This window comes from Paroedura picta, chromosome 3 (assembly GCF_049243985.1).
Source record: "Paroedura picta isolate Pp20150507F chromosome 3, Ppicta_v3.0, whole genome shotgun sequence".
Classification (NCBI taxonomy): Eukaryota; Metazoa; Chordata; class Lepidosauria; order Squamata; family Gekkonidae; genus Paroedura; species Paroedura picta.
Window position 1 is genome coordinate 49,004,670 of NC_135371.1, and position 13,389 is coordinate 49,018,058.

The window sequence follows — 13,389 nt, forward strand, 5'->3', positions numbered from 1 at the left end:
CTTACTGGCCATAATTCAACAGGTGATCATATGTGCCTCTAAAAGTTTCACCCACCCATTTCCACCCACTGAGTCTCTGTTAAAGTGGAAAGACTTTTTCCCTCCAGTTTGTTGCCACCAGAGGCTGCAATGCAACCCCCAATGGGAAAAAACCTGAGGTATCCTGAAGAGGAAGGTAGAAAATGTAACCAATGCTTCTCAGCAAGGGAGGGAAGCTTGTATTTTTTATAGGCGCAAAGATTGATTTTTGGTGACTTCCTGATTACAATAAAACTGACTCTAGATATGGTGAGGACACGCCCTGAGGCTTTCACGGCTCATTTGAAAATGTCCCGGACTGGGGAATCCGACGGTGTCGCTTTCTTTAGGGAAACTAAATTAGAAGATGAAATCTGCTTGGAAAACCTTCATTTGTGAAAGAAAGAAAGAAAGAAAGAAAGAAAGAAAGAAAGAAAGAAAGAAAGAAAGAAAGAAAGAAAGAAAGAAAGAAAGAAAGAAAGAAAGAAAGAAAGAAAGAAAGAAAGAAAGAAAGAAAGAAAGAAAGAAAGAAAGAAAAGATTTTGGATACAAATTCAAATTGTGACATGCTCTGATTTGCTTTCTGTGGCTGCAACCCTTCCAGTTATTCCTCCATAAAATCGGAAGAATAACGGGGCTTTTCTGTAAGAAAGGCGTTACCAGATTGTAACGCAAATCAACATCAGAGGAACCGGAAGCACAAACCGTCGCTCTCCAGACCAGCTTCATGTGGGGTTGCTTCCCCAATGCGAATAGTACACACCCTTCCGAGAATATACAGCGCAAAACAGGATATCATCACTACCAAGAGAGGGATGCACAATTCCTACGAATTCCTTGCGAGAGATTTCTGTCGTAAGTCACCCGTCTTATACAAAGAGCTCTTTGCAGAGAAAACAGCAGAAGGAAGACCCGACACTCACAGCGACTCTATCCCTCTCCAAGAGGAATCGGCTGATCTCTGGCTGGCATCCATTAGCATCTTTGCGAGCTCCACTGCTGCTGGCCAGCTGCTGGAGCATGGCAAATGCCGTGAGGGGGATTGCATTGCTGTGGAGTCCAAAAACAGCTTTCACAGTTTAAATCATGACCTCTGAATCACAGCAAACTGATCCCTACGTGGCATTCACAAATGGAAGCATTGGGATTCTTTGGTATTTGTTGCTCTATCAAATGGCGTGTGCAGCGTGGCCGGGAGAACTTAGGGTTGTCTGGCAGCCAGGCAAGAGACGTTCGCAGGTGGCTCTCTATTGCCTGACTCCGCATGATGACCGCCTAGCGTAGCTTGGAGGTCTCCCATCCGAATACCACCTTGCTTAGCTTCCGATGAGATTGACCTGCGTTTTGGCTCTCAGCGGGAAAGCAGAAGGCGGCTAAACTGAAAGCCAACAGAGGAGCAAATGCCCAGTCGTGTTGAGGGCAGACAGTCTCAATCGGAACGCTCGAAGTCTCACGGAGCACTTTTCCTTCCAAGCGAGGGGAACGGAAACCCTCGGGACTCACTTCTCAAGGGTCGGGGGCTTCGGGGCATCTTCGTAAGCATCAGCGCCCCTGCTCAGATTCCGTGGTCAGAGAAGGCTGCCGTTCTCCCCAGGCGAACATGGAAAACCAGTTCATCTCAACTTGGTTGCTACCTGCCCAAACTTTAGATCTGTTTGGGACATCATGATTAGGGGATTAAGTTGTTTCGAATTCCCTTGGAGTGGAGCCTAATTATTTTGCAATAAATGGGAATCGTTTCCTTGAAGGTGAAACTAAATTGCTAATCTCCCCCTTTTTTTTCATGTTTAATTTGAATACTCTGGGCAAAATTGTGACCTCATTGTGGAAAATTCTGCCTTGCAGTGCATTAAGATTGATTGCAACGTCTAATATAAAGGTGCTCCCTCTGTGTGGGTGACATAAGGCCCAAAATTAGACCACCCACAGACAAGTCAGGGATCCTCTATACCTGGAGATTCATCAGGCAGGCAAAAATAGGACTATGCAAATTAGACAGGAAATTACAATAAAAAGAGGACTTTGCAAATTACACGCATGCACCCCCATGAGAAATGAATACTAGACAAAAAGGACAGGATGTGGAGAACAGAATATTCTCAGGGGTCCCCAAGGTGCCTACTTAACCTTTTTTTGTGGGTAAGGCCAGTTGAGGCAGTTGCCCAGCAGAACTTCTGACTGGTCACTGGAGATGAGATTGGCTATGCATTTTTTAAAGAAAAAAATGTTACCACAGCTGTTGCTGAAAGAGGACCACAGTATCCTCTTTCCTGGTGTGTGTGGGGGTTTTTATCCCTCTTCTACCCTGCTCTTAATCTCCACTTGTGTGTGTGGCTCTGTCTTCTGTGTCACACATCTTGTGTTTGTTCATCACCCCAGTCAGGATTCCTAAAGGCGGTGGGGGGGGGGGTCTATTCTGTTCTGTTCTACATGTTCTTGTACAGCTTCTTTGAAATCAGTGGAGAACAGCTTGGATTCCCTTTGTGCTCTTCTGGGGATGGGGGAGGAAATTTCCTATACCTGTAAAAAAAAGAAGAGTTGATTCTTATATGTCACCTTATCCATAAGGAGTCTCAAAACAGCTTACAGTCTCCGTCCCTTTCCTCTCCCCACAACAGACACCCTATGAGGTAGGTGAGGCTGAGAGAGCCCTGATATTACTGCTCGGTCAGAACAGCTTTAGCAGTGCTGTGGCGAGCCCTAGGTCACCCAGCTGGCTGCATGTGGAGGAGCGGGAATCAAACCCAGCTCCCAGATTAGAAGTCGAGGCTCCTAACCACTACACCAAGACCGTTTACGCACTGGGAACTTCCCTGCTCCAGCCCCCATGCAGGAGCACAAATCGGGGGTGGATTAGACGCACCAGGCCAAGTGCTCCCCGTGTGGGTGCAGGAAGAAGTAGGGCTACCCGCCACGACTAAAACTCCAGCCTGCAGCCGGGCAAGAAACCTCCAGTGCTTAAACAGTCCATACTTTCACCTATGTCCCTTTCGTAGAGAGTCTTGCACAGATGTTCAAGCAAGGGCTCCTGTCAGTGTCAATTTGGGAGGAAATCCAGGGCGTTGTTCCTGGTAAGAAATATAGGAGCTGTGGGTGGGGAGAAGAGCGCAGGAGAGGGTTACCACCAACAGCCCCTCCCCCTCGGTGGCTTAATGTTCTGGGGGCTCACAAGACCTTTAAAGGCTTGAATGTCCTCCTAGCACTTTCCACCTGCGAACAAGAGCCTGGTAAGAGAGCCAAGATGCCCCTCCTTGGCCTTCTGGAAAACTAGCTGATCCGAATCATGCGAACAGACGTTCTTTCAAGGTGCACACATGCACTGATGTGCAAACGTGTTCCGGATTGTACTGCATGTACAGATGATACATCTCAACTGAACAAAACAATCGATTCTTTGTACCCTCTATATAACAAGCAGTATTTCCGGAAATATTTTCTACTGTGCTCAGTGGGACTCACTCACAGTCCCATTGTATATAAGATCACAGTATATAAGAGTATATATGTATAAGAGTATCTAAGATCACAGCCTTCTGCTTGCTGGTTCAGTGCCACGCAATTTCTATTTCCAGTTGTATATCTGAATCACAATCACCTAATAATTTGACATCTTGAACATTTCCCTCTCATTTTGCATTAGTAATTACGGTGTTTTAAATAGTAAGAAAACAATTCAAGACCTGTTTTGGGAGGGGGATTAATTAAAATTGCTAAAAGGGTTCTAAAAATCAGTCAGATCAAACTTGTCATACTGTTTACAATTTGATAGTCACCCGTATTGAAATCCGTGGGGCTTTCTTCCCAAGAAACCGGCGTTAGATCGGGCTGCACCATTTCACCCACAAGAAACTATTGAGTTACACATTCCTTTCCTCTCCGGTGGTGACACAAAACGGCTTAGTATGTAGTTCTCCGCAACTACATCACAACTGGTTAGAGTGACCGTGTATGACTGGCGGAAGCTTCTACCGCACAGTGGGGATGCAAACTCGGGTCTCCCCGGCCCTAGTGGGACACCGTAGCGCTGTCTCAGGGCTGACAGAAGCAAAAGCGCTGCTCGATCTCTTTGCATTTTCAATTCGGAAGCTACCTGGTCTACTCCCTACTAAGGAAGCTTAAAGCGGAACATTGATCCGCTTTGAAACCCCCGTGGTTGGAGGTGAGCGCTATTCATTTCAAGGACATTTCAATGTCCACTGGATGCGTATGGAGATCGGTTATTGTGTCCTATAGATACAAACTCAAGTTCTTCCCCTCTGCTGGCGAAAGAGCAAGCTAAACTTGTGGGAATGTGCTTAACTAGAAAGCAAATTTAAAAACCTCGGTCGCTTTAGGACTTCCTTTTTTCCTTGGACTAAATTCCGTTTGACTCCAGTCTACAAAATGGCAGGAGGAATCCAAGCTTAATCAGAAGGTGCAGCAATTAATGGTCTAATATTTCCCAGACTGAACATCTTTCACCAATCGCTGCTTTAGGAGGAGATCCCTGCTGGGTCCTTCCGTCGCCCTGCCTTCAGCTGTTATTATTTGTTGTGCAAAAGCAAAATATTAGGACAGGACGACCAATAAAATTTGACTTGTGTTTAAAGACTAACAGTGTGGGCCTCTGCAAGTTTACTTAGGAGTAAGTCTCACCGAATTTAGTTCCAAACAAGAGCGGGTAAGATTATTTGCAGTCCAAAAGATAAAGTACTCATTGAGTCCAGTGAAATGGATTTAGTGTAATGAATTCAGTGAAAACAATTAGGATGGCACTACACATGGAATCTTTTTGTTTGTTTGTTTTGTTTCCATGCCTTTCATTTAATTCTCTTTTTAGGCAAAGATATTTTCAAAAGAAAAAGATAAAACAAAGTACCAAAACCTGGATCCTTCCTTCCTTCCTTCCTTCCTTCCTTCCTTCCTTCCTTCCTTCCTTCCTTCCTTCCTTCCTTCCTTCCTTCCTTCCTTCCTTCTTCTCTCTCTCCCACCCCCCTCAGTGTTTATGGGGAGGGCACCTAACTGTGCAATCCTACCCTCCAGTCTAGTTACATAGATTTCACTATCACTATACTGGAGTAACTTTGCATAGTTTGCAGTCCAAGAAATCTCTAAGGAAATGTGCGCAGAGAATTCTGCTTTTCCCTGGCATAACTTTTTAGTGCTAAAGCAAAACAACTGTTGCAGTCTATGAAATGTAATCCCCCAACCCAGTTTTGATGCCTCTGAATTCTTGAACTGATAGTTGGGCTCATATTCCTCCCGTTATTATGGTTTGTCTGTTTCTTTCCAGTTTGCTCAGTAAAAGCCACATTTTGGATTCGATCTGGAAGCATCAAAAGTAGGCTAGAAAGGATCCAGAGTGCTTTCCAGAGCATCCCAGTGAGATTAATTTTTGTGGGAGCATTTTTCCTTCCCGAAGAAAGGGGGGGGGGAGAGAGAGAGAGCGCGAGAGAGAGAATGCGCAGGATCGAGCCTCCTTGCTCTTGACAATCTTTCGTATTTGGAGGTCTCTTTCCAACTTGTACGTTTTCACTTCTGGGGCTGTTTGGGGAGCTCGTTTCTGCAGCTTGTTAACAACAGATCCTTCCAAACAAGTTCAAGATTGTCCTTCCTTTTTTGCCTGATTGGGAGGGGGATGACATCCGCCCCTCGACTCGCCCTAAACTGCTTCCCAATGACAGTGCCTGATGAAAATGGCCCATTTGGAACAAAAGGTAGCAATTTGCAGCCTTCCTGAAAATCCTTTGCAGATGCCTCTCCCCCCCCCCCCCGCCCTTCTGTGAGAAGCACGCGCTTGCACATTTCGGACTCTCTTGGCGAGGCGGTGGCGGCCAGCCGCAGCACACTTCCTAGGCATTAGCCTCCACTGAAAGGCATGGAAATTGCTTCCGAGTCATAATGTGCTCGGGATCGGGGTGCGGGTCGTGCGTGAGCCCTGATGGCGGTAATTGCCCGATGAGCGCGAACGATGATCCCTGAAGGTTTAATGAGGGGGACCCGGATGAACTCGTGTCAGTTCCAGTTTCGAAAAAGGTAACGTTGATTCCTATTTAAGACAGAAGAAGGGGCAAATACGCGGGGAAATGTTCTGGCAGCCTCTGCCGGGGATACGGACACCAGCTCCCCTCGCGATGCATTTGGGCACGACACAGCCCAAATGAAAATCCCCCTGACTGGCTGCCAGGGGTCTCTATGGTACCGATTTACCGAACTTTGTCTCAATTCTGCTTCTTATTACAGGCGCTCCCAAGATTTATTTGCAACCCTGTCAGTGTCTTTCTGTAATCCCAGAAACTGGCTGAGCGGCTGTCTGGGGCTTCCAGAGCGTTTCCAGTCCTCTTCAGGTAGAACCCACTTGTTCAGACGCTGGGTGCGGATCCTGATCCTTGCTCGCAATGCAGGAAGAACTGAGTTTTAGTCCACTGATGTTTGTGCTGGAATAAAATCGTGTCACTCTTTAGGTTTCCACAAGAACCAGATTTTATTTTTAAGGCAAGAGAGTTTGGGAGCTATTCTAAGGAGGTCTGCTCGGAAGTAAGCCATACTTTGTTCAAAGGGACTTACTCTCCTGGCCCCTGTAAGAGTGCCAGCCTAAGCAGAATTAGACCCTTCCATGTCCATTGCTTTGGCAGAGCCCCTTGAAAGCCATCAGTCAAATTCCAGAAGGATCTTTTTTTGGACCAGAGCCCACCTCTTCAGACACTGTGGGTGGATTCTTGGTGGACTCATGCACCCTCTTATAATTTCCCACCAATTGTATTTTTAACTTGCCCTTCCAAGACAGAGTCCAAGACAGCATGTATGGGGATTTACCCTCCTTACAACACCCCATAAAGTAGGTTAGGTTGAGAGAGATCAAGGTCAGATACTGAATTCCAGAGGGAGAGGGCATTCTAGATCCTGGTCCACCAGGCTCCTATGTTACACTGGAATCAGATTGCCATTCTCACAACTGCTCTCGACAAATCCGGACTGGCACTCAGACTTCAAGATAATCTCCAAGCTCATGACCAGCAACCTTTAGCTGAGGTTTCAGGATATAATATCTGAAAGAATGTAAGAGAACCCCAGTAAGGAATCCAAAAGGACAGATTAATTGATTCAATTTGAAAGTAGCAGGTATTAAGTGTGGTCAGAAGCTAGTTACAGTGCCTTCTTTAGCAGGTCTACTCAGAAGTATGTCTCATAGTTTCCAGTGAGGCTAACTCCCAGATGAGTGTTTGCAGCCGTAGCCTAGAAAGCTAAATGACCCTGCCTAGGTAACGCCAGTGGAAGCTGAGGCCATGGGTCCCTTCCACCTTTTCCTCAGGATGCAATAATCTTGTTATCCAGGAATTCCTGAAGAAAGGAAGACAAAGAAAGCAGGAGCATTCTCCACTGCCATGATATTTTCTTTCATTAAACATTAAGCCTTGTCATTTACCATTTGCCATAAATTACCATTTGCCAGCTGGTTGCCAAAGAGACCTCAAAGTGGGCCATAGTTCAGAATCAAACCATTTTATCATCAGCCACATGACCCCCCAACCCCCTTTCCTGTGAAACACAACAAGACCACTATTCACTCAAGGGAAGGGAAGGGGGGGCAAACTTGACAGCACTAAAGCCCAGCTTGCCTAGCAAAAAAGCACTTCCCTTGAATTGGGGGGGGTCAACTCTATGGAGGCAGAAACACAATGTTGGGAAGTCAAAACCACTAACAAGAGAAGGTTTTAAAAAAGGGGACAAGAGAACTGGGGTGGCATTCTGATCTCAGTTATGAGAGGTGGCAATAAGGTCCATTTTACTTCTTTGGAACATGCTGTTACATGAAATCCGAAAGCTCCCATTTGATGCATCCTTGGTGTAAACTGCATAGAGCTTTTATTCCAGTCCCAGTTTGATTCAGTCCCTGCCATCTACATAGAATGCAATTTCCATTTTGATTTTGTCCGATTTAAATATTCCCTCTGCGACAGGCATGATTGATCTGGAGTCACCCTACCTTTATGCTGCTATATTTAGGAGCGGAAGGAAAGTCTGCACTTACTTTGTCAATTCCATTGTCAATCCTGTTGAATTCAGATCGATTTGAACTTGGGTCTTCCTCTCCCCCCCCCCCCCGCATTGAAACAGAAAAGTGTTCTGCACATGGTTAGGGTAGTTCAGAAGGGGGGGGCAAGCCTCTTCTTTCTTTTCTTGAAGGGGGGGAGAGGAGCCAAGCAGGGAGCCTCTTTCTTTTCTTGGGGGGGGGGGGGAGAGGATCGAAGAAGGCAGAGGAGGGGGGGAAATCCAAGACCGAAAGAAGTTGAGAGAAATTAGGGGCTTCTCCCTTAAGGCAAGCTTGTCACATGATCAGCTTTTGCCAGTCAGGGGTTCTCTACCACGGAGGAGAGCCCAGATTCAAAACAGCATGCTTTCTCAATTCAATTCTTTAAATATTGAGCATTAAAAGATATCGCACAATAAAGGTAGGGTCACTCTGGATCAGTCCTTCTTGCTGCAGAAGGAAAATTTAAATCGCCCCAAATCAAAACGGAAATCACATTCTGTGTAGAGGGCAGGGACTGAATCGACCTGGGATTGGAATAAAAGCTCCATGCAGTTTACCCCAAAATAACCCTTGATATTAGAAGAATTGAATTGAGAAAAGCATGACTCCATGGGTAGAGATGCCCTGATTGCCAAGGGGGACAAACAGCCAGTGGGGGGGGGAGAGGCGGGGCGCCCCATCCAGCAGTCTTAAAGGAGAAGCCCCTAATTTCTCTCAACTTCTACCATAGAGATTTTTTTCTCCCTCCTCTACCTTTTCTGATCCTTTCCCCCCCCCCCCCGCCCCTCCAAGAAAAGACAGAAAGAAATAAAGAGGGTCCCTGCTGTGCTTGGCTCCCCTTCAAGAAAAGAAAGGAAAAGGCTCCTGTGCTTGGCTCCCCCCCTTCTGAACTACCCTAACTATGTGCAAAACACTTTTCTGTTTCAATGGGGAGGGGGAGATTGAACTGAATTAAATAGGATTGACAATGGAATAAACAAACTAAGTGCAAAATAAGCCCTTTAGGGCCCTGGTCAACAACAAGCCAAGGTAAAACAGAATATTTAAGGTGACTGTATATACGACTAGTTCTCATTCACTTCAAGAAAGCATCCTTCACAGCAAGGTCTGCAAGTGTGCTTAGAATTCCACGCTGTAAAATGGTTTTAGTGCATCTGGGGTGTGAATCAGAACACTTACAAGGTGGAGTAGTGGAGTCACCAGAGATCTGGTCAGAACAATTTGCAGTTCAAATCCTCAGCTGCTCAATAATTTATTACCCCTCACCTACTTCACGCTGCCTTGTAATCAAAACACAAACAGGGAAGCCTCATGTATGTTCTTTGGAAGACCAGAAGGAAGCAAATGCTATAGCAAGCTTTCTCAACCAGGGTTTTATGAAACCCCTGTTTTGTTTTTGGTGGCCCTGGAGGGGTTTCCTGAATGGGTGGGAGTTAATTCTTTATATATTTTATATATTTTAAAAATTTGTTAAACATCTATCAGGTGATATGACCATTTATGGGTCGTGTCAATTTGCCCCCTCCTCCCAAAATGGCCAATGATGGGCCTGGAAGGAGTGGGAAGGTGCTGGCCCTGGGTGGGCATGTACACAGCTATGTTTCCCAACCAAACCACCACAAGGTCTCTCAAAATGAATTTTAAAAACATCTACCTCACTGCCTTTATGAAGTTCATATCTGGTGCCCTAGCTCAGCAATTTCTGTGACTGAGCCTCTCTTTTTGAGCCTGTATTTTCATTTCTGTCAGATTTTGCTCTTGCTGCACCTTGAGTGCTGCACTCCCTTCTTTCCTTGAGTCTCAAATTTTCTGGCTTTTTATCTATATTATCTGTAAGTTGTTTATCATTGGAAGCGAAGGTCAAAGACTATTTCCCCTCATTCCATTCTGCCTCTAGCCTTCTTTGCAGCCATGATGTCTATACTTTTTACCTCAGAATTTCCCTCCTTTTCAATTTCGAGAGAAATTTTTCCTTAAAGAGTTCCTCGGTACCAAGGAACTGCCTAAGGGGGGGAAATGCAAACCAACAAGACACAGGACTGCCTCTCCCAATATGTCCCTCAAACAGCACTACATTCTGCAAACAATTTGCTGGTGATCCCTACCTCCAAGGACAGTGCCTGACAGTGCCACATCATTTTCTTGATGTGGAACCTGACTTGTCATGGCACAAAATGTGGCCTTGTGTTATGCCAGTCTAGGGTCTACACAGACCTGGTTGTAAGGGGATCTGCTCCCATTACCTTTCCATTTCTTGACTTTAGATCATTGGACTCCTCCTTCTTTCCATAATTATCTGTGGTTTCTGAGGAGCAAAAGCACATACAGCAGAATAGCGACTTGTGCTGCCAACGTGCAACTTCTGGCAGAGTGTTTTGCAGGCACCTGAAGGCTAGATGTGAAATGAAGGGCAAGGGTAAGAACTCTTAGCCCTTAGATCTTAACCGGTGGTCTAGTGCCTCAATGGACTAACCTATCGGACACCACCCCAGGATATGGAGTGTGCTTTTTTGGCTGTTGCGAGTCTTCCAGGCTGTCTGGTTATCTGGCCAAAGATCTCATCCTGTCATGTCCTACTTCTGAAGATGCCAGCCACATTTTCTGGCAAAATGTCAGGGACAAAGCCACACAGCCCAGAAAACATACAACAGCCAATTGACTCTGGCTGAGAAAGTCTTTGACAATTCATTGTGCTTTGTTTGTTTTCATATAACTGTTCATTTTTATGGTATTGTTTTATATTATAGAAATTTGTATAAATTGTGGGTTTTTTTGGTAAGGCATTTAAAGAGAAAAGTCAAATAAAAATATGCTAATTAAATAATTATACATAATGACTCTGATGATCCCTCCAGAACACTTGTTTGCCTTCTAATTGGTAGAGCTAGTAATAAAAATGTCCTTTGTTGAGGTGAAACACTTAGAGATTACCCCCACTGTGCATAAAATTGATGTGATTCAACTTGGGTGGTAGCCAAGCAGATCCAGGAGGGAAGGGACTTTGGATGAGTAGTAGAAACACTTGTTCCCTATGCAGAAAGTTCCAGGGTCAGTCCCTGTCATCTCAAGTTTAAAAGATGGTGTAAGAGGTGCTTACCTCTTACCTCTTCAGAGCTTACCTCTGAAACCCTGCAAAGCCACTGTTGGGTGAGTAAACAACACTAATCTTGACAGACCAGTCATAGGGTTCATTCTAAGGCAGCTTTGTGTATTCTCCTAGTTAACCTAGCTGTTTGTTGTTGGTGTTCATATTCATGCCTTTAAAAGGACGCTCCTTGCCCCTCTTTGGTAAAGCCATTTATCTGAATAGGAGAATCAGTTCCTTTGTTCTCAAATTTATTTGCTTTTTTTTTTACACAGATATTCAGGAGAATCACTCAGTGGCACAGAACATGTGAGATCACGCTCTCATCCATACAAAGCATCAGAGCTGTTGCAGGCATAACTTATGCCTGAGTAATGTGTTATGCTTTATGTTTGAATCACATTTCATCAGCTCTGAAACATGTCTCCCTCCCAATATGATCTTTCTGGAAGCACCTGGCCTTTGTAAGCAGCTGGAATCTGTAGCTATCTTTAAAGAGTTGCAGTGAGATCACACAATTATCATCCCATGTGAGTGGCTTCCAACTGTGCTCTGATCCTGCGATTTCCTCTCCAATTAAATCAGTATATGGCCAATGCACAATCATCTTCCTTTGCAGACTTAGCTAAGGAAGGGAGTTTGGTAGACTTACACATGGGAGTTTATTTGGCTTCTGTTTTTGTTAATTATTTCAAAAGGGGACTATTTTGTTACTGGTTTTAGTATTGTTTTGGTTCATTGTTATTTTCATAATTCTGTTTCATTATTATTTCCCATTGGTATCAATGAAAGACACCCTACCCACTTCTTGCAGCTATACCTCCATGGTTTGCCAAACTGGGGGGGGGGAAACCCTTAAGGGGGGATTGTGGCGTTCCTCAAAGACACCCACACTGCCAAATTTCAGACAGATAGAATAAGGTCTTCCCTTGAGATAATGAAAGATACCCATCTAACACTGAATATTGGAAAATTAGTAGGAGAGATTCCAAACAGTGACAGCGTTGCAGCCACTGATTCTGAAGGGCAGTAGCATGAAGAAGAGGCAGACTGACAAGGTAAGGGTATTTGGGGGCAGGAAGGCAGAAGTAGGAGGACCTTAAGACAGATTTGCTCGAATGGAGGATGAAGTTTGGGGAGCAGCAGGCAAGCAGGGAAGTACTACAGACAGTATGGCAGACATGGGGAAAAGAGAGGAAGGTAAAATCCCACCACATATCCTTCAGGACTGGAATACTTCACACATGTATGTAATCCTAGTGGTTACAGCATGCAGCCAATCAAGAAAGCCTAAATCCCGCCCCGCCCCCCCCCCCACACACATACACACTGTGCTTTCTTTATGTCTTTATTTGGAAAATGCAGACTGCCTAGTAACAGTGAAAATGGTGGAAGCAGAATCTGCAAAAACAAAAGAAAACAGAACAAATGAGGTCTTTTCTCTTTTATAGGCTGTTTAGGACATTTGTTTTGTGCTCATATTAATTGCAATAATTATGAAACACCCAGTTTTTGTAATTATTATAATTTGAAACAAAAGAAACTCACAAGTTATTTTTTCCTGCAGCTTTCCATATCCCAGAAACATGTATGTCAGAAACTATTTAGAAAGAACTTCTAGGAAAAAGCAAAAGATCTTTTAGAAGGCCATCAGAGATTGGCAAAGACAGCAATTCTTATATCAGTTTTATAAAATCTTTGTCAGAAAAGGTCTCACTATTTACAAAATACAATGATATTACACCAGTGTATAAGGAATTATGATAGAGGAACAATTAGTGATAAAACTAACTATATCCAGGTCTGTCTTCTGGCAACTCTAGTTCAAGGGTTTCAGCTGGTATTAGGAAAGACCTTTCTAGTTGCTAAAATTATGTATTTGGGATGTAATTAATCAAAATCTGATCTAAGCATATCCTATGAATATAAGAACCAACTCTTCTTCTACTCTACTGTTGTAACATTTTCCTGATTTGCTTCATGTGGGTGCATCTTGAAATGCTAAAGAAAAAGGCAAGCATGTATTTTTTTAAATGAATGAATAAATGTATGGCTGTGTTCTGAATAATTTCCAGAGGGCCCACATAAGCTGCTTTACAGTAATGTAACCTGGATATAATCAGAGCATAGGTTACCATGGCCAGATTACACTTTTTGAGGAACACTATAGCTGATACAAGGCACTACAGAGAGGATCTGGGCCTCCAATAGTAGGTCAGGATCCAACAGTACCTCCAAGCCATTAACTTGCTGCTTCAGAGGTTGTGCAACC

At 44.4% G+C, this 13,389-nt stretch overlaps 1 long non-coding RNA gene across 1 annotated transcript; it reads left to right on the top strand.

The window, feature by feature from the left end:
- The first annotated feature begins 5,818 nt into the window (after nt 1-5,818).
- LOC143831103 (uncharacterized) lies at nt 5,819-13,127 on the top strand. Its single transcript, XR_013228716.1, has 3 exons — nt 5,819-6,033; nt 6,241-6,344; nt 11,393-13,127. It is a non-coding gene; the product is annotated as an uncharacterized LOC143831103 (long non-coding RNA).
- The last annotated feature ends 262 nt before the right edge of the window (nt 13,128-13,389 follow it).